Source organism: Schistocerca gregaria, chromosome 6, assembly GCF_023897955.1.
Source record: "Schistocerca gregaria isolate iqSchGreg1 chromosome 6, iqSchGreg1.2, whole genome shotgun sequence".
NCBI classification, from domain to species: Eukaryota; Metazoa; Arthropoda; class Insecta; order Orthoptera; family Acrididae; genus Schistocerca; species Schistocerca gregaria.
The window spans coordinates 152812083-152832529 of record NC_064925.1 but is presented as its reverse complement, the minus strand read 5'-3'; positions in this window follow the sequence as shown (position 1 = coordinate 152832529).

Here is a 20447-nt window from a genome sequence, read left to right as displayed (position 1 = left end):
TACCACAGTCGAATTCTGGGTCATGAAAGCAAATAATAGCTATGTAATGCCCATTAAGCAGTGTGTAGTGCCTTCTGTGGTGGTTAAAAAAATGCGTTATCCGTTGCGTTCAAATTTCTACGGTTCGTTAAAACTTTCCGCTAGAAATTATTAATACCCAGCAATAACTCGCAGGGGCCAGTAATTTCGTGGACCACACGAATTTAAGAAACCATTTTCTACAGACTGTAGCTTACAGGAGCGGTAGGACATGTCAAAGCGATGGTAATCCACCTACTAGGTGGACTTATACCACCACCAGTACTGGAAGGTTAAGTTGAAAGTTATATGGTGTCTTCAAGGTGCCTAAATGGTCAGCTGTGTACTCCAGTACACTGTCTTTCTGCTCAACTTGTATCTACGTCATATTACATTCGCTAACGAGATATCGTAACCACGTGTCACACACGTGAGGGTTGGCTGGCGCGTACTTCTTCATTCCTACGATGGATCTCCCTCGACAGAAACCAGCAGGTTGCAGGCTCCATAGCGAGAGCGAAAGCCCGCAGGCGGACTCAGCCTGCGACTTGGGCACAGCGGAAAGTTCCGAGTGGGAGACGCCAGGTGGGGATGGATGGATGTGGGCCCTCGCAGCCCTTTACCGACTTCTGCCGGAGCTTTTGATCAGAGGCCGACAAGGTCCGTGTCATCAGTCGAAGCACTTCCTTTAAGAAACTTTTTCTTCTATCAAACCGTATCTGTTTCCACCAGATTCCGCTTTAGGACTGCCGGAGAACAAAAAACGGATGGCATACTCCGTAAAGCGCTTCCTCCGAATGAGCCCGACAGGGTCGATTAAAAGAAAGAGACTTGCTACTCTGCCGTTACCTTCTTATTGAATTCAAGATACAGCGTACTCTTCGTATTGTGAAAGCACGCTCCTATGTGACTTACAAAAACATATCCTTTAAAAAATTGGAGGTGTTGAAATAATTTACTCTTTTATTGAGAATGATTATGGGTATTGGAGTAGAAGGAAATGAAATTGATAGAAGCCTTTCAACAGCAGGCTGCTGAAGGTCAGATGAACCAATCTAGTAATGAATGAAGGTGTACGTGAGAGTTTTGTACCTAAGTGATTTTGTACATAGAAACACACAATGATTTTTGGTCGGTACTAAAATCGAGTGACTGGTTTTACAATCACACGAAAGAATACGCACTTGAGATCGCCATATGTAGTTTCTGCTGTTTTATACAGTTTTTGTTGTTGACAGATACGAGTTTCCTTTTTGTTCTGAGTTCGTAAATATTTATCGATCCACACAGTTAAGAGCTGTATAATATATTAAAAGAAGAACCTGTCGCTATCCAAATGAAGAGAACCAAGTGCACCTGGATCGGACTCATCATCCGAAAAGCCTGGAGATTGCAGAGAGATAAGCGCTCTGCTGGGATTCACATGGTAAGAGAAAAGAAGGAAAATCAAGGATGTCGTGAAGGAGGTAAGTGCTGGAAGAAAATGGCTCTGAGCTCTATGGGACTTAATATCTGAGGTCATCAGTCCCGTAGAACGTAGAACTATTTAAACATAAGTAGCTTAAGGACATCACACATATCCATGCCCGAGGCAGGATTCGAACCTGCGACCCTAGCAGTCGTGTGGTTCCGGACTGAAGCGCCGAGACCCGTTCGACCACCGCGGCCGGCAATGTAGGCCAAGAACGAAAGAAAAACATTTGTAGAGTTGAAGATGCTCGTTCGAAATCGAGTAAGTGCCGGTGACGTCAGATGTTAAGTCATATAGTGCTCTGAGCCATTTTAACCGTTATTTTTGGAGTACACTTTCGGAGCTTCGTCGAAGCCCTATGCTCTCATGAGAGTAACAGAAAATAACAGATGTTTGGAATATATTAATTATGTTTCATGACAGAATTTTATGGTTAATAAAACGCTATAGAGTTCTAGAACTATTTAGAAAAACATACGGATGGTGTTCAATAAGTAATGCAACACATTTCTTTCCTCTACCAGTTGCAGTTGTAAAAATTAAGAATATGTTGTGGGACTTGGTGGAATGTTCTCGCTTCAGTCCCTGTAGTTTAATGTAGTTCCGATTGGTGGTGGCGCTATACGTATCGTCCATATGACGTCCCGTAACGGGGGTGCGTTAGGAGATCTGGATAGCACAGTAGACGAAGCGACTGACGTTGTCGTAACTCTGAAGTGTATCGTGCGATCCTCAGGAAACTGAAGCAATGACTTCAGCATGTTCATCGTCCCAAAAATGCAAACAAAGTTCGCCACCTCCGTGACAAGGCAAGGCCTCACACAAGTTTGCGTATTTGCGAGGAGCTCACAGAACTTCATTGGACTGTTTTTCCTTGACCACTCAACAGCCCGGATTTCGCATCTTTCGTCTTCAATATGTTTGGCCCGAAGAAGGATGCAACTTCGAGGAGGCATTACTTATAAGATAGGGAGGTTATTGCTGCAGCAAGACTTTGGATCCGACGTCGACCAGTAAAATTACACCTTGCGAGTGTACAGGCCTTCCATGTAACGTGGCGCAGTGCCATCGCACTGAACGGAGATTATGTTGAAAACTAGATATTTGTAGCCGAATGACGAGGGATAGTATCTATATTGGAATCCTGAATAAAACCCACCTACTGTCAGAAAACACTGCTGCATTATTTAGTGAAGGCTATCGTTGTTAAAAATGAGCTGAAATATTTGAAAAATTTTTCCTTTCGTCAAAATTCCAGATGTGTTAGTTTCCGATAGCTTCTATTTCAGGTACTATTTAACTTCGCACTGATTTTTAATAGCGCTTTTGCTTAATTTGTTTTCGCGGAGGATTATTGATGTGTATTGTAATAATAATCAAGCAGATTTATTAGTGAATGCAGTATTGACCAAATTTTCTCGATTCCGACGCTTTGAAATTGTAATCGAATGTTTGTACCTGGATACCTTACCATATTGTGCCTTGGAGTAAGATTTTAGATCTGGAAAGACCCTAATTTCCGGTAGTTATTTTTGGAATGGCAGAAGAAGCCTGCAGCACATAAAAAGTAATGGCCATCATCGTATAACTGCAAGTAGGAATTGCACACTGTGGGTTCTGTACAAATCTAATTATGTACATCGATGATTGACCCATTCCCCTCATCCTGGGAATCGAGAATTTCGACGAATTTCGCCTATTTCCGGTACTGATCCTGAAACCAAAATTCGCAACATAACTTGCCGTATCGTTTGATTGCATGGACATAAATGCTCAAATCGTTTTATAGACCCAAGAGACTGTAGAGCATAGTGTGTGACACAAATTTCACCAATATAAATTTACCAATTCCTGAGAATCAGGGGTGCTAGCAGACGGGCAGACACACAGTCGGAAAACAAATCATAAAAAAATTATTTTTTTGTGTTCTATAATAACAAATTAACACTTTTCGGATATTTATCCGTTACTTGTGCTACGCTGTCTTGCTTCGTCCCAAATTTAATGATTCTAGGTCAACAGATAGTACACTATAGGTTTTGATGAGTGAGTTTGGAAGTATCAAAATATGTGACACAAAGGCCGTGTCATCTCATTGCATAGATGTAGAAGCTTAAATTTTGTATACCGTCAGGGGAACATAGATCTCAGTAGGCGACAAAAATTTCAACTTCATACGGCCCTGCGAAAAAGGGATTTTAAGAGTCGGACAAACAGAGAGACGGACGGGCAACAAACCAATTCTACATTTTAGTATTTAACTATTGAGGTACGGAATCGTAAGAATGGATTAAGACATTATATTAAACTTGTGCCATACCACTCCGAGTCAATAGCGAAATATGTATAATGGACAATATAGTAATATGAGGAGACCGAATGGTTGGTCATGAACCTTTGCTAGAAGTTGTCTGAGGTGAAGAACCGCAGGAACTGTGTTCGATATGAGTACGTAAGATAGGTCTATAACGATCAGGGATGCAGAAACTAGTCCGAACTAATGTGGAAAGCTGCCAAGGAAAAGGAAAGTGTATCAAACCAACCATAGTGTTAACTTAGCAATGGTGAGAAACAGACTTTCCCAGCCCATTCGAACTAACATGATATTTTAATTAAAAATTAGACTAATTCACTCAGACAACACTTGATTGGCATTCGAGGGAAATATTTCCTTAACCAATAGTGCTAAAAAGAGGGCACTATTCTCCAGGTTGCTTGTAAAAAGGGTTCTGGCGAAACGAAACAAATGTGTCTGATAATCTACAGGTTCTCAAATACAAAGCTGTTCAGAAAGAAGGAACAGATTTCAGACATTTATTACTTCCGAACTACAAAACATAGAAACCCAATTCTAACGATGCTGGAAAGAGAGAGGTTCATATTTTTATACATTCAGTGTGAGCACCATTTGTTACACGAGGAAATATCAAAACCGTGGCTCATTTCCTACCATATACGAAGCAGCTGGTCTCTCGTTACTGAATTTATAGCTCCAAAACAATGCGAAGTCGCAGACTTTCAAGAGTGTCAGGCATGTGGGGGATAAAAACGCGGTCATTAACGTAACCAAAAAGAAAAGTGGTTGAAATGGCTCTGAGCACTATTGGACTTAACATCTGAGGTCATCAGTCCCCTAGAACTTAGAACTACCTAAACGCAACTAACCTAAGGACATCACACACATACATGCCCGAGGCAGGATTCGAACCTGCGACCATAGCAGTCGCGCGGTTCCGGACTGAAGCGCGTAGAACCGCCCGGCCAACGCGGCCGTCTTACGTAAACCCTCAGTTAAGGTCACAAGGCGTCAGGTACGGAGACCCGCGAGACTACCGACGATGAAAGTCATCTTCTGTTCCTCCTCTTTCAGTCCAACGTCGCAGACCTCACACCTTGTGGCGTTACATAAAAGACCGCGTGTTCATCTCCCACATGCCTGACACTCTTGACCGCCTGCGACATCACAATCTTGAAGCTGTAAATTCGATAACCACTGGCTAGCTGCTTCGTGTGTAACAGGAAATGAGCCACCATTTTGATATTTGTCGTGTAACACAGGGTGCTCACATAGAATGTATAAAAATTTGAATTCTTCTCTTTCCAGGAACGTTGTAACTGCTTTCCTATTCTTTGTAGTTAGGACGCAATAAATGTTTGAAATCTGTTCCTTCTATTTTGAATTGTCCTGTATAACGCGGTAAATAAATATCTACAGGTGAATTTGTGAACTTTTTTATTTACAGAAGCTCTCTTTTTATAACACTGTTTGCTTTAATAACAAATGTTTTTTTTTTTAATTTCTGACTTGAGCAATATATTTTTTTTCACCTATCCACGTTTCAGTGATGTATCGCCACCATCAGCGAACACCCTTTATTTTTTATCGGGCAACAAGTGAAATATTTTTGTATATACACAGAAGTTAGTTTTGGAATTATCGCCACTATAATCGAAAGGTATCAACAAAAATGTATGCGTTACTAGCATATTTTCTTCTCATCTAACCGTCATCTTCAGTGTAGATGAGTGTTGTACCTGGAGGATACTGCACCAACGAACGTTTCCTGGTTAGTATTTCATTCTAGTGATACATTTTCTAATCACATGGAAGAACGCTCACGCCAGAATAAATTTCCGGTATTTTCTACGGTTTTTGTTGTTATGAGACATGAGGCTGTGGTTTCTGCATCGTTTGTAATTGTTACGAGTTCTTCATAGTTAAATGCTGTATAATACATTAAAGCTATTTGAAGACTGTTGTTAATTCATCAGTTGCAGGGTTTTATAGTGAGTAAAATTCTGTGTAAAGTCGATACCGCTTATAGCGACATCGCTTTGAAGTCATATGGCCTGTAATAGCGAAACATAACAGTCCCGTTTAATTGCTAAGCAAGCGATATATTTAATAAATTACTTCGTACGACATCGCTTGTTGCGACTTATCGTTTTAAACGATTTATTGTTTATAACATCATTGGAGAAGTACATCGGCTATTGCGTCTAATGATCGTTTTTGTTTCTTGTGTATTTGCAGTTTATTAACAACAACGTAACACTTACTTTCGAACTACTGTTTTTCGCAGAGCATTGATTTCCAATCACACATTAAATCGATTGCGTCGACAAATGCTAACTGCGTGCACACGTCGTAACTGCAAAATGCAGACAAAAATAACTGATTACCGTAAGTACGACAGCGTACCGTAGTATATGTTACTGTATTGCGTTTTAAAGTTAGGGAAACTGGTTGGGAAACTAAACAACACTGTCTTTGCTGTGATTGTAAAAAACTAGAGAATTAAATTCCAGTATTTGTTGTTCTTATAAAGTAGTGAATGGAATAATAATGTATTTGTTATTGGTGTTAGAAACTTTCAATTAGTGTACACACATCACGTTTACCACATTTCACACCGAAATACAGTATAAGTAATTTGTTTACAGAATACTGTTCATTTTGCTACTATTAATGAATTTTTGTAATACAGTTACTGGAAAGAGCCTGTGTCATTCGTAACTATTACAGTGTACAGTACATGTAGTACATTTTAAACAATCTCAACATTTTATATCATTCATTTTCCAAGAAATTGTTCGATATTATTAAACAGTTTACAATTTTTGAAGTTATTTCTACACTTAATACATGTTTTATACATTTTGCTGACATTTTGTTGTTTTACCTACTATGTGATCAAAAGTATGCGGACACTTGGCTGAATATGACTTACAAGTTCGTAGTGACCTCCATCGGTAATTCTTGAATTCAATATGGTGTTGACCAACCATTAGCCTTAATGACAGCTTCCACTCTTGCAGCCGTCCGTTCAATCCGGTGCTGGACGGTTTCTTCGGGAGTGGCAGCCCACTCTTCACGGAGTGCTCCACTGGGGAAAGGTATCGATGTCGCTCGGTGAGACCTGGTACGAGATCGGCATTCCAAAACATTCCAAAGGTGTTCTATAGGATTCAGGTCAGGATTCTATGCTGGCCAGTACATTACAGGGATGCTATTGTCATGTAATCGCCAAAGGCTGTGCATGTCCTCGATCGTGTTGAAAGATGCAATCGCCATCCCGGAATTGCTCTTCCACAGTATGAAGCAACAAGGTGCTTGAGCTTAAAACATGAGTGTAGGTATATGTTGTGATAGTTCCACGCAAAACAACAAGGGGTGTAAGCCCCCTCCATGAAAAACAGGACCACACCACAAGACCACCTCCTTCGAATCTTAATCTAGGCACTACACTCTCTGGCAGATGACGTTCACCGAGCATTCGTCATACCCACACTGTGCCATCGCCACTCCACACAACGTTTCTCCACTGTTCAAACGTCCAATGTTTACGCTCCTTACCCCAAGCGAGTCGTCGTTTGGCATTTACCGTCGTGATATGTGGCTTATGAGCAACCGCTCTACCATGAAATCCAAGTTTTCTCACCTCCTGCACAACAGTCAGAGTACTTGCAGTGGATCCTGATGCAGTTTGGAATTCCTGTGTGATGGTCAGGATAGATGTCTGCCTATTACACGTTACAACCTTCTTCATCTGTCAGCGATCTGTCTGTCAACAGACTAGGTTGGCCTGTACGCTTTAGGGCTGTACGTATTCCTTCATGTCTCCACTTCACTATCATATCTGAAACAGTGGACCTAGGGATGTATATGAGTGTGGAAATCTCGCGTACAGACGCATGAGACAAGTGTCATCCAATCACCTGACCCCGTTTGAAGTCCATGAGTTCCGCGGAGGGCCCCATTCTGCCGTCTCACGATGACTAATGAGTACTGAGATCGCTGGTATGGAGTACCTCGCCGTTGGTGGCAACACAGTGCACCTAACATGAAAAACGTATGATTTTTATGGTGTCCGGATACTTTTGATCACATAGTGTATAACTAAAACTCCTCTTCAATCCATCCTCTCAAATAATTTATTGTGCATACTTCAGGTCTACAATATTTCTCCTACAGCCTAAAATTTACAGATACAAAATTTTTATTAAAGAACGTTGACATACTACAAATGGTCGTAAACCGTCGTTACCTTCGACAGTCTGGCTGGATTTGGAAGTTTAGCCATACTTCGTCGGAAGTTAAGCCGCACTTGCATTATCTTGTACTTTGAAACGAAAAATTTCTTTACTGTGGAATACCTGACATTTTCAAATGAAATGAGTTTCCTTAATGTCTTAATAAATGTTTCCCGCTAGAAAAGAATAATTTTTGTTATTTGCCAATAATTTTTATTTCCAACTGTTTTTAAGTTGTAACTTGTTTGGGGGACACTGCAGGAGCCTCCACGAAGATTGCGTTCACCACTCGAACAACAAGCAATCGGGCGTCCCCTGGAAACGACCTAGTCGGCCAATCCTGCAAATACCGGAGCACCAAAACCAAAGATGACAAAACAACTCTCCGAAGAGACTCAAAAAAGGCCTTTATCAAGACCATCACTAGTGACAACTTCCTGCAATATTGAAGGCTTATCTGTAAATAAAGAAGTTTTATTATCTGACATGTGCAAACGAAACAACTGTGATGTTTTAGTGTTACAAGAAACACACAGGGCACCAACTAGCCATAGACCAAAAATACAGGGCATGAAATTAGTTCTTGAGAGACCACACGAAAGGTACGGAAGTGCTATATTTGTGAAACCGAACTTAGACATATGCTCCTGTGCTCTGACCTGCGAAGAAAATATAGAAATTTTAACAACTGAGCTACATTCATGTACTGTAACATCCGTGTACAAACCACCCAGTGCGAGGTTCAAATTTACGGAGCCTGGAAACTTCCACACGCCTCCCCTAAAGAGGGTAAAAATTACAAACATAATGAGGACAAATTGTACTAAGAAAAGGCGATAAAACAGGGACTGTTTAAAATTGGTACATGGCGAAAAAGTTTTGAGGTCAGTGATGCTGATTAAAAATACTTAGAAAATAGTCAGAACTAAAAAATACGGCGACAGTCTGGTTTCTGATCGAAGCCCTTTACAAAGGGACCGCACAATACTGAACACTCACGGAAAACACCGCACCACAGAGTACGAAGGCATATGGGTATGGTGGGCGGGGGAGAGGGGGGGGGGGGGGAGAAGGGGCAAAAGCGGAAGAGGGCACAGAAGAAAGGGGGGAGCAGGGCAGACATGAGAAGACAGTGGAAGGGAAGGAAAAAGGACTCAGGGGGGGGGGGGGGGCAGAATGGAGGCAAGGAGGAGGTATGTGGAGAAAAAATAGGATGGAAAGGGGTGGGAGAGAGAGCCCAGGGAAAGGACAGAGGGAGGAACGGGAGGCGAGGATCATAGTTGATAGGAGTGATAAATGGAGGGAGAGAGGGCATCATCCAGGAGGGAGAGTTGATGGAAGCCACCTTGGGAAAGGAGACGAAGGGTGCTGAGGTGGACCGTAGTGGGAACATAAAGGAGGGTGAGGCGCTCTCTCGAGATATATATATATATATATATATATATATATATATATATATATATATATGACCTTCTAAGGACACAACCTACAGATACCAACTCTTCCTTATAGTTATTGGCAATGGGCCGCAAGAGGGATAGTCGATACAACATCTGAACCAGTGACGCCAGACAGTACAGTCTACTAATTCAATGGCGCCACGTCTCAGTAACTTTGTGTTGCATCACTGGATGACTGTGCTCTGTTGTTGCTCCCTAAAAATTTTAGTCTTATTTTTGAGTTCATCCTGTTTCGTTATAACTATTGGGTTACCTATGTTAGCATACGTGAATGGAATATTTTGGATCTTTTTGCTCTTATTCTTGTGCATGTTTTTAAATTTCAGTTTCGGTTCCTGTCATAAGAGAACTCAAATAACATGAAACAAAACTGAAGTCTTCCATGCGCCTCCACTCCCCTGCCACCAACTCACCCTCTCTCTCTCTCTCTCTCTCTCTCACACACACACACACACACACACACACACACACACACACACAGACACACACACGCCCACGTGCGCCCGCGGTCATGAATTCACAAACATCTTTGCAACCTTACAACCAATATGTATACATATTTTTAAGCAAATCATTACATTAATGTAGTAATCAAATCGCAAAGATAGCACTGGTGAGAGCAGAAGTTAACAAATCAGTCTTAAAAGTAAGAAACATTAATGAAGTTCAAAATAAACCAAAAAACCATGACTTAACTAAAGGCCTGGCACAGTTGCACGTGACATACTCTATTAATATAATACTTGTAGTATTGCGATAGTGCAATTTTGCGTTAATACATTTTTAATTTAATGGCCACAATACACAAGAAAAGTAAATGTCTTATCATATCATACCTGTTGTTCAATGAGAAGATAATGGGAAAACATTGATGATGGTGAAAGATCACTGAAACATGTGCAGCTGGAAAAAGAGGGTATTGTGTCTACTCCAATTTAGTTTGAAGTTGGATCGATTATTAATGAAGTATTACTGTTATTCTTATTTTATTTACCCGTGTTATCAGAATTACGTAGTGACTCATTTTTTGACGTCAGAGTAGCACCTACATTGTGGTATGGAGCAAGGGAAACCATCAAATAAACAGGGTAATAGCAGAATGAACAACTGCGTATTTGGGTTCCCACTCTTTCCAGCTGGCTCACCGATTTACATTATTTAGTTAAATTACTGTTGCTGAACTTCAGTGACCATTTTAAATGTTTGGCTGTCATGGATATGGTGTTCAGCAGTTATTAATATCAACATGAATAAATTACACAGTAATTTGTGTTCAAACGGTTCAAATGGCGCGGTCACGCGCTCTAAATTTTACAAGAGTTATGCACAATTCAACTACAAAAAACGATATATCCCAGTCCATTAACTTATTGCCTTGGTTGTTGTTCGTTACATGCCACTTCAGAATTTCTTCGTTGTAATTACCTCTCGATAAGTAAAATTTTCGTTCGTCACGCTGGTAAAAAAAATTTGGGCACTCCTCCAAGGGTTTGGGTATTTTGCGAAGTTCAAAAGGAGAAGTCTTATTTGGTATCCATTCGCTTCACGTCGTCTTGCGCGACTGGCGCCGACGCGCTGTACTTGGAAAATGTATGTTGCGGGCAGGCTGGATCGTAACCTATTTTCAGAGCAGCTTGCCATTAACTTATTCTGTTACGCTTCCTGTATGCTCAATTATTTGTATTTTATATTTGTTTCATTTATCCTGTATTTGTGATCTGCCCAGATGGTCTTCCAATTATATGCAAGTCTTGTTAGTGCTCTCATATTACTTTAGGGTATTCCACCTTTTTAGAACATTGCTCTGTCTTGCTTATTGTCAGTTATTCACTTGACAAGAACAAATAAAAGTTTTGTGTTTATAGTCTTGACCTGATCACTATTTTCCTACAATTTCCCCACGTTCGGGCGACCCTTAATCACATACATCCAGTAATATAAATATTGATGTATCTGCATGTATGTATGTGTGTGCGTGTGTGTGTATGCGTGTGTGTGTGTGTGTGTGTGTGTGTGTGTGTGTGTGTGTGTGTGTGTGGGTGGGTGGGTGGGTGGGTGAGTGTTCGTGTGAGTGTGTGAGTACGTTATGTTGCACATCTCATTCTCAACCACTTGACTGGTTTCAACTAAACCCGATACACAGCCGGCCGCGGTGGTCTCGCGGTTCTAGGCGCGCAGTCCGGAACCGTGCGACTGCTACGGTCGCAGGTTCGAATCATGCCTCGGGCATGGATGTGTGTGATGTCCTTAGGTTAGTTAGGTTTAAGTAGTTCTAAGTTCTAGGGGACTAATGACCACAGCAGTTGAGTCCCATAGTGCTCAGAGCCATTTTTTTGAAACCCGATACACATATACTTACTGGCTGGCAACGACCGCTGTCGGTGTAAGAATCACCTACCTTTTATAGTTCAGTAGTTATGACGTCATTAACAGTGAGATGCATGAAAACTGCCGCATCTTTCATGATGTTTAAATTTGTTACTTATATGCAAGTGATTTCTCAGACAGCATCCACATATGACACTAAATACATCAACAAAATTATACAAAAGTGCCACACATAGTTCAGGAGATATAATGCGGAACGCTAAGATGCATGAGGCACTGTCGCATTTATATTGATTAATTCTTTGTAGCCAACTCTATTCGCAACGGATTTCGCATACAATATTCACATATGATGCTGAATGTACCTAGTTCAAGAGAACACTTAAGTACGTGAAAAAGCGCTACATTATGCTTAAAATTTTTATACATTTATTCTTTACTACTAAAACACTCCGACAGTCGAGTCACCTTACGGGAATTCTTGAGAGCTGGCAGCGCTTTTGGCAACTTCCAACTGCGAAATGCAAACGGCTGCAGGTGTAGACAATAGCTGCATATAGATCTACATAGAAGTGCTATATTTCTTAATTTGGATACTGTGTTTATACATCTGTACATTATGCGTATTTCTTTCTACGATTGTTTCAAAAGTGTTTTCACTAACACATGGAATTAAAATTTTTTCTTTAGTTCACTACAAAGGCTATTCATTCTTTATTTCCGTTTATAATAGAAAACTGGCTAAACGAATAACCCGGCAATGTTGCGTTTGTGAACTAGTAATAAATATAATCAACAGACTTTTTAGAATTTTTCTTTAGCCGGCTGCTGTGGCCGAGTGGTTCTAGGCGCTTCAGCCTGGAACAGCGCGACCGCTACGGTCGCAGGTTCGAATCCTGCCTCGGGCGTGGATGTGTGTGATGTCCTTAGATTAGTTAGGTTTAAATAGTTGTAAGTTTTAGGGGACTGATGACCTCAGATATTAAGTCCTATAGCGCTCAGAGCCATTTGAGCCATTTTTCTTCAGTCTGATGACTTTCCATTGCGTGCAATCATATCCTCTTATTTGTTTATTTGTCCGCCCCCGGTAGCTAACTGCTCAGCGCAACAGAATGTCAAAATCTAAGGGCCTGGGTTCCATTCCCGCCTGGGTCAGAGTTTTTCTCCACTTAGGGACTGGGTGCTGTGTTGTCCTAATCATCCTCATTTCATCCCCATCGACGCTGTAGTCACAGAACTGGCGTGAAATCGAAAGACTTGCTACCCGACGGGAGGCCCTAGTCACGTGACATTTATATCTATTTATTGCATTGGTGATACTCCAGCATAACTTGCTCTCTTTATTACCAGTGTTTAATTTTTTAATGCCAAGCCATATACAGGTACTAACCAGTTAATATAATGGCGGATCTTTTGTTGTATAGACTTACAAACGAAGATTCTGATATCTGGCTCTAGACGTTCCAACCAGTTTCGATTTCCTGTGCAATTACCGCATGCGGCATGAAGGGGCATGTGAACAGTTAGCCAGCTCTTGCCAAATTTCCCGATCTTAGAACCGCTAACAGTCGTTCGAGTAGTTCCTGACTTTGCGTCAAGAGGCTTAGTGCATCCCATACAGGTAATCGCAGTCTCCTTCTCTGAACATTTAGCTACGACTTAGACTTATAAGTGATCATGCATTTCCAAGTCTGCCTGATATATATCTTGTTGCGGTCTCATTCAGCTCTGACGAATTCCTGCATTCCTTGCCAGCACAGGTGGGAGTGCAACTGATGCCATTCTGAAGATCGGTGTCTCTCCCCTCTGCGCCACCGTACCACACAAGACTACTTCAAGACCTACAGAATAACTGCTGCAGAACTTATTGTTGCCCTCGCGAACACTAGCACCAAATCAACACGAAGGGATCTTCATAAGCAGGAAAGTGTAGAGCGACCTGGAATTCCAAAACCACTTTTCAGTGACGCAAATGGCCGTAAATGGAAGACATCGGTCCAAATCCACGAAACTGTGTCTATGGAGAAACAGAAGAACACCATTTGGTCGGATGAGTATTGACTGATTCTGTTTCCTACATCTGGCCGAGTGTCCGTCCTAAAAATGGAACATGATATGGCTTCGATGATGATATGTGGTATTCTGCAAGGTCCCATTACAGCCAAAGATCATGTGACAATTTTGGCTATCAAGCACATCTCATGTTTTTTTTTTCCCAGTGGTGATGGTGTGTTCTAAGACAACTGGACTCCTATTCACACAGCTCGCATCTTCCGCGATTGGTTTTCTGAGCAAGAGGATGAATTTTCACATTTCACTGGCCACCAAAGTCACCAAATCTCAAATCTCATAGATCCACTTTGGAGAGAAGCGTGTGTGTTTGCTATCCACCTCCTTCGTCGTTTCCTGTATATGCCTCTATTTTGCTGGAACCATGCTAAAAGATGCCCTTGAAAACCATACAGGAAGTGTTTCTATCCATTCCGAAATGACTGGGGGCTGTTTTCTGAGGGAAAGGTTTTCTTACACCATATTGCGCATGGTGATGTGTTGTAGTTTCGGTGTTCTCTACTTTTTCTCCAGCCGCTAAATGTCATTGGCAGCCCATGTACCAACGCCGTAGCGCTACACGTAAAACGTGCAATATCGAGTAATCTCAACCACGTTGTTGCCAACGCCCAAAGCTAAATGTTCAAATGTACCACATAAATTCACCTGGTACAGCACCTGTGGTCTTTGGATAGTCCTGATGCTGACCGCTGAGTTTTTCCGTTGGTTGGCCAATTATACGAAACTACATTTGCGCTAGGTCGCTTTCTTCTTTGCCTCTTCGGTATAAATTGGGCAGTTGATTTTGAACTAACTTCCCATGAGCAAGAAACTTGAAATTTAGCACGTAGTTCAGAACTGAGTGACAATATAATATCATCCAGTTATCTTGTTTGATGTGTGTCGGAGGATACTTTCTGTAAAACTGTCATCTGCCCCATTTACTGTTACAGTCGCAAATGGTTTACTGGTAAGCCACGGTGTGAGCTCGAATATGTGTAAGCAGCATATTGGTTGAGTTAGTTGAAGAAAAGGTTAAATAAGTTTTAAATTTGGAAGATAGTTGTGTCGTAATCTCAACAACAAAAAATGTTGGCAATCGACTGAAAAGTTTCACACACACAGCAGTGGAAAGAAGATAACAATTATTTAAACGAAAACGAATTGTTTCTATACCACGTTTTTAAATCGCACTGAAAAGTTTGAGATAAATTCTCCTAGCTCCATCAGATTCCTAACAGCATCAGACCGTCGGGAATATTTGTAACTCAGAATTTTTAATATTTATGAAAATACTACTAAGATAACTGATGCATGTTCGCCTCCTTAGTATTACACACTTTACTAACTGTCCGCAACGCATGGTCTAGTGGCTAGCGTTGCTGACTTTGGATCATGAGGTCCCCGGTTTTATTCCCGGCCGTGTTGGGGATTTTCTCTGCCTGGGCACTGGGTATTTGTGTTGTCCTCATCATTTCATCATCATCATTCGTGACAGTTGCTAGATTGGATAGAATTAAACATTGAACTGTGTAAAAATTGGGACTTAGTAGGGGCGCTGATGTTCGCGCAGTTGAGCGCCTCACAAACCAGACATCATCACCAACTTACTAACTGATGTAAGAATAGATCACATCCGTACTATTGCACCTATTGCACACGCCCCAGGCTTTTCGTTCTGAATCTCACAATTATTTTCATAACTATTACAAATTTATAGTTCCAAATTTTCAACACTATTTGTATTGGGGTTAGGAAACTGTAAGTAGCTGGGAGAAATTATGTTATACTGTTTAGTCCTAATTAAAAACGGGATATCATAAAAATTTGTTTTCGTTAGATAATTATTTTGCTCTTTACTCGATACTCATTCTCGTACCATGACCATTAACATACGCCCTCTATGATGTTAACTTTTCCAACCACGACACTGCAGAAAATCTGCGTTTCATGTGGCAATTTCATTCCTCGACAGGTAAGGAAAATAAAAGGTATTGTGAGGATAATATAGTTTCAAACGTTGAAGTTATCAACTACTTGTATGCTGTTTCGTTCCGCTGAATATCGAAACGTCAACTGTCGACTGTCCACAGCTGGTAAAAATTTATCCTGCAGAGAAGTGTTCTCTGCCCACCAGCAATGTTTTAGGAATAGTCGTTGTTGGACACAGCATCTTGAAACGTCCCCTTCGAGCAATTATACAAGACAGTGCTTAAACTGACACACATTATTTTTAGCGCAACGCAATCTGACTTTCAAAAATCCCTACAAAAGAATGGCCCTGACTAACATTAACCTATACCTTTCACAAATCACTTACCTCACCAAAAATCTTGGTTACTCGAACTACTGCAATACAGCGAGCGCCACTACTGCCAGCTAAATAAAATATTCAAACTACAGAAGTCACTAACTACTGATAGGCACAGTTAGTAAATGAAAGATTTTAATAGAGAACAAACAATGTATTTACCTTAATAGTCAATATATATATATATATATATATATATATATATATATATATATATATATATCAGTTCATGACATTAATTCTTACAAATTACAAAAGTCCGACATCTCTCTCCCCACGTCCACCACTACTGGCGGCTCACCTCCAACTGCGCAACGCTACGCGCTGTTCACATCCAGTTGCCGCTGCCCAACACTACAATGGCAGACAACAATGCAAACCAGCCACAGACTGCTCACAGCACAGGCAGCGATTTTCATACAGAGCGCTACGTGGCGTTACCAACAAGAAAACCTAAACAGCCTACTTACAACCTGAATCACAGCCAGCTCAAAGAGTGCTGACGCGCTGCAGTGTGTGGTTTGAAAATCGGACACGTATTACAGTTTGACCATTTACAATTCATTTATGGTGGTGAAGCGTTTCATTGGGTGTTGACACATACGAAGAGCTTTCTGTATTATAATATGGCTTCAGGGTTCTTGGAGACTGAAGAACAATTCATTCAATAAGCAGTACTTTCCGATCCGCAATTAGCTGTTCTAAATTGCACTCCTGCTTGCCAGATCACAATCCGTTCCTTAACGAATTCACTAATGGCAGTTGGACTAAGATAATTAAATACGTTTACTCACCGGACTGACCGACTAGAAAGAATAATAGAGGAACGGATTTGGATGGTGAAGGAGAAGACTGTAAGCCCGCCGCTACGAACGTCTGTCTTGCTCGGATAGCCAGACGCGTTAACACGCCGCTTCCACGATTCGGGGAGACGCACTGGCTCTGTCCGACAGATCAACGACGAGGACCGGAGTGCTGACCAATATGGATACAGCTTTTAGGCGGTTTACCACATCATACTAGGTGAATTCCAGGCTGGTCCTTATTCTCACCTCGGTTACACAGTCCACAGCTCGTGGTCGTGCGGTAGCGTTGTTTCGCTTTCCACGCCCGGGTTCCCGGATTCGATTCCCGGCGGGGTCAGGGATTTTCTCTGCCTCGTGATGACTGCATGTTGTGTGATGTCCTTAGGTTAGTTAGGTTTAAATAGTTGTAGGGGACTAACGACCATAGCTGTTAAGTCCCATAGTGCTCAGAGCCATTTGAACCATTTTTTTCGGTTACACGATTCGCAAACGTTGCGAAAACGTTCACATAGTTTCCCACAGGTTAACAGTAGACAGAGGCGGAGAGGGTGCACATATTCCATTCCAGATGGGGAGATGGGTGGTTACAGGAAGGGCATCCGGTTATCCTCTACCGCTAACATTATCAAATGCAGAATAAGATGCCGACCCTGTGAAGACACGGGGTAAGAGCAGGAAAAGAGAACAATAAAGAAGACCTAATTTTACCACTCATCTTACAGATATAATGTATGATAAAAAATGAAACAGACAAAACATTAGTCATCCACAGAAGTCACACAACTTATCATTTACGAAATATTAGAAAATACGCCTTACCTCTGGTTTTGGTCTACGAAACGATGCAGAGGGAACGATGACACGGAATATGAAACCTTGCCAAAACTGACTTGAGTCGTTGATCAGTAAAGAGTAATATCAAGTTAGTTACGGACATTCTAAAATCACACTCGATCTTAGTTTCTGGTTGAGTACAGTGGCCGAAATATAAGGACATTTGTATGCTTTGTAGTGATACAATAACTAAGTGATAAAATATAATATCGTGTACCGCATTCCTACTGCGTTTCTTCCAGTTCGTAAAATATGTCAGTTTAGAGAAGTGATGGTCTTTAATGAGAGATAGTATGTGGCATATTAGATCTTATCTGGAGCGACAGTTACATGAGACGAGAATTCAGTGCTCATATTATATACACAAACAATGAACATGCCACATTATCCATTAATTCAAGGATAATAATTTATTGCAGTAATATTGGAAAGAACTAGTTTCCACGTTAGCTGTTTGCCACAAAATAGGAGAGGCGAGGAGAACATCAGTTTCTTCCTCTGTAATACGTATCCCATATAGTGCAGAAATCTCGCTAATACGTCTCTGGTCTTAACAAACGATAAGTTTTGGCGATCGAGAGAGTGCCATATACAGTTGACGTCGCTCATTCATGATTACATACCGCAGAACTACCAGAGTGTGGGGGGCATCAGTTTCAATGCTTCAGTCGGTATTCCAAGTAGTTTCCAACATCTCCTATGGGTTTGGGATGAGACGGTTTAGCAGACCAGTGCAGATGCGATAAAGTGGTTGTCAAACTAGGACTGCATGCGTGTAGCCATATGAATGTGGCTGTTGTCATCTTTCAAGATGCAGAAAATAAGCGACACTTGGTCCCAAAGAATTTGGAAATAAATATAGTGGTTAGTGTTCACTGTCTTCTGAATGAGTGGACCCTAGTCATCATGTACCAAAAACACCCACGAAATATCAAAACATAATCACGTCCAGCATAAACCAACCTCTCCTTACTCACTGGATTGAAACTTGTTAGTCATCGGTGCACTCCACGAGTAGCATCGTTTGAAAAGAGGCAAATTCACGGTGCATTTGGCCACACTACAGCTTCCAGACTACTGCGGTCCAGTTTTTGTACTGTTTGAGCCACTGAAAGAAATGATGACGCAGATTTATGTATCACTTTTTGTACTGCTATGAGAAATACCATTTTGTTGTGTCGAGGAACACATCCTAAAATGACACACCCTAAGGGGAAAATTCTGCAATGGTTACATTTTTTCAGTTCTAATGTATACTAGAAATGGCAAGGAAAGCGTTTCTGAAGAAGAGAAAATTGTTAACATCGAGTATAGATTTAAGTGTCAGGAAGTCATTTCTGAAAGTATTTGTATGGAGTGTAGCCATGTATGGAAGTGAAACATGGACGATAAATAGTTTGGCCAAGAAGAGAACAGAAGCTTTCGAAATGTAGTGCTACAGGAGAATGCTGAAGATTAGATGGGTAGATCCCATAACTACTGAGGAAGTATTTAATAGGATTGGGGAGAAGAGAAGTTTGTGGCACAACTTGACCAGAAGAAGGGATTGGTTAGTAATACATGTTCTGAGGCATCAAGGGATCACCAATTTAGTATTGGAGGGCGGCGTGGAGGGTAAAAATCGTAGAGGGAGACCAAGAGATCAATAAACTAAGGAGATTCAGAAGGATGTAGGTTGCAGTAGGTACTGGGAGATGAAGAAGCTTGCACAGGATAGAGTAGCATGGAGAGCTGCATCAAACCTGTCTCAGGACTGAAGACCACAACAACAATAACAATCATCTTTATTTTTTTTAGGTTAGCATTAAAAACTACTAACTACATAGTGATTCATGAAAGATAACTTTATTGCACCTTATATGTTTGTTATAGCGTATGACTACAAAACTTACACAATGTCATGTCGTGAGAGACATTCTTCAAAATAACATACTCTTATGTCTTCTATAGGTATTCACTATTATTTGCAAAGGTCACGCATAAGCCCTACTAAAGTGTGGTTTGTCATATTGTAGATAAACTATTAATTTCTCATTCTTTGTGAGTCGTGGCTGGCTCGTGTTATGCTTTGCATTAAAGCTTGGTTGCTATTCTGTGATTACTCACCTGCAGTTATCGCGATTATGCTCTCATCCTCTCTCTCTCTCTCTCTCTGCGAGTCTCAGCAGCAGCGTGTATCGATATTCGCACCCTTGTACTATCTTTGGCCTCGCACTTTCAGTTTCCGGCTGTGCCGTGTGCGGGTAGTTGGTCGGTTGGCGGGGAGCAACGAAGAAGTCTCCGTGGCGCGTGGTTTATCCGGGTCCGCTGGCGGGATCCACGTGCGGTCGGAGTGTGATGGGCTGTTCCCATCGCTATGAGGTCCGTGTGCGTCACCGATCCCGGACACGAAAGCGTGGTATTTACTTAATCTACCAGCCAGCCCCAACTGTTCACACTGTGTCGTTTGAATTTCGTTGTGGGCTGTTGGGACATTCCCATGTGCAACAATATGTGTTTTCAATGTGGCGAAATTATAGCCACCCTCCTGTGGAGTTTAACTTCATTATTTTTTAATTGAAGTGCACCAGCGTAATCATCTGCCTTGTGGCCGCTAACGTTACGGTTACCTGCCCTCACGGTTGACGTAAATTCAG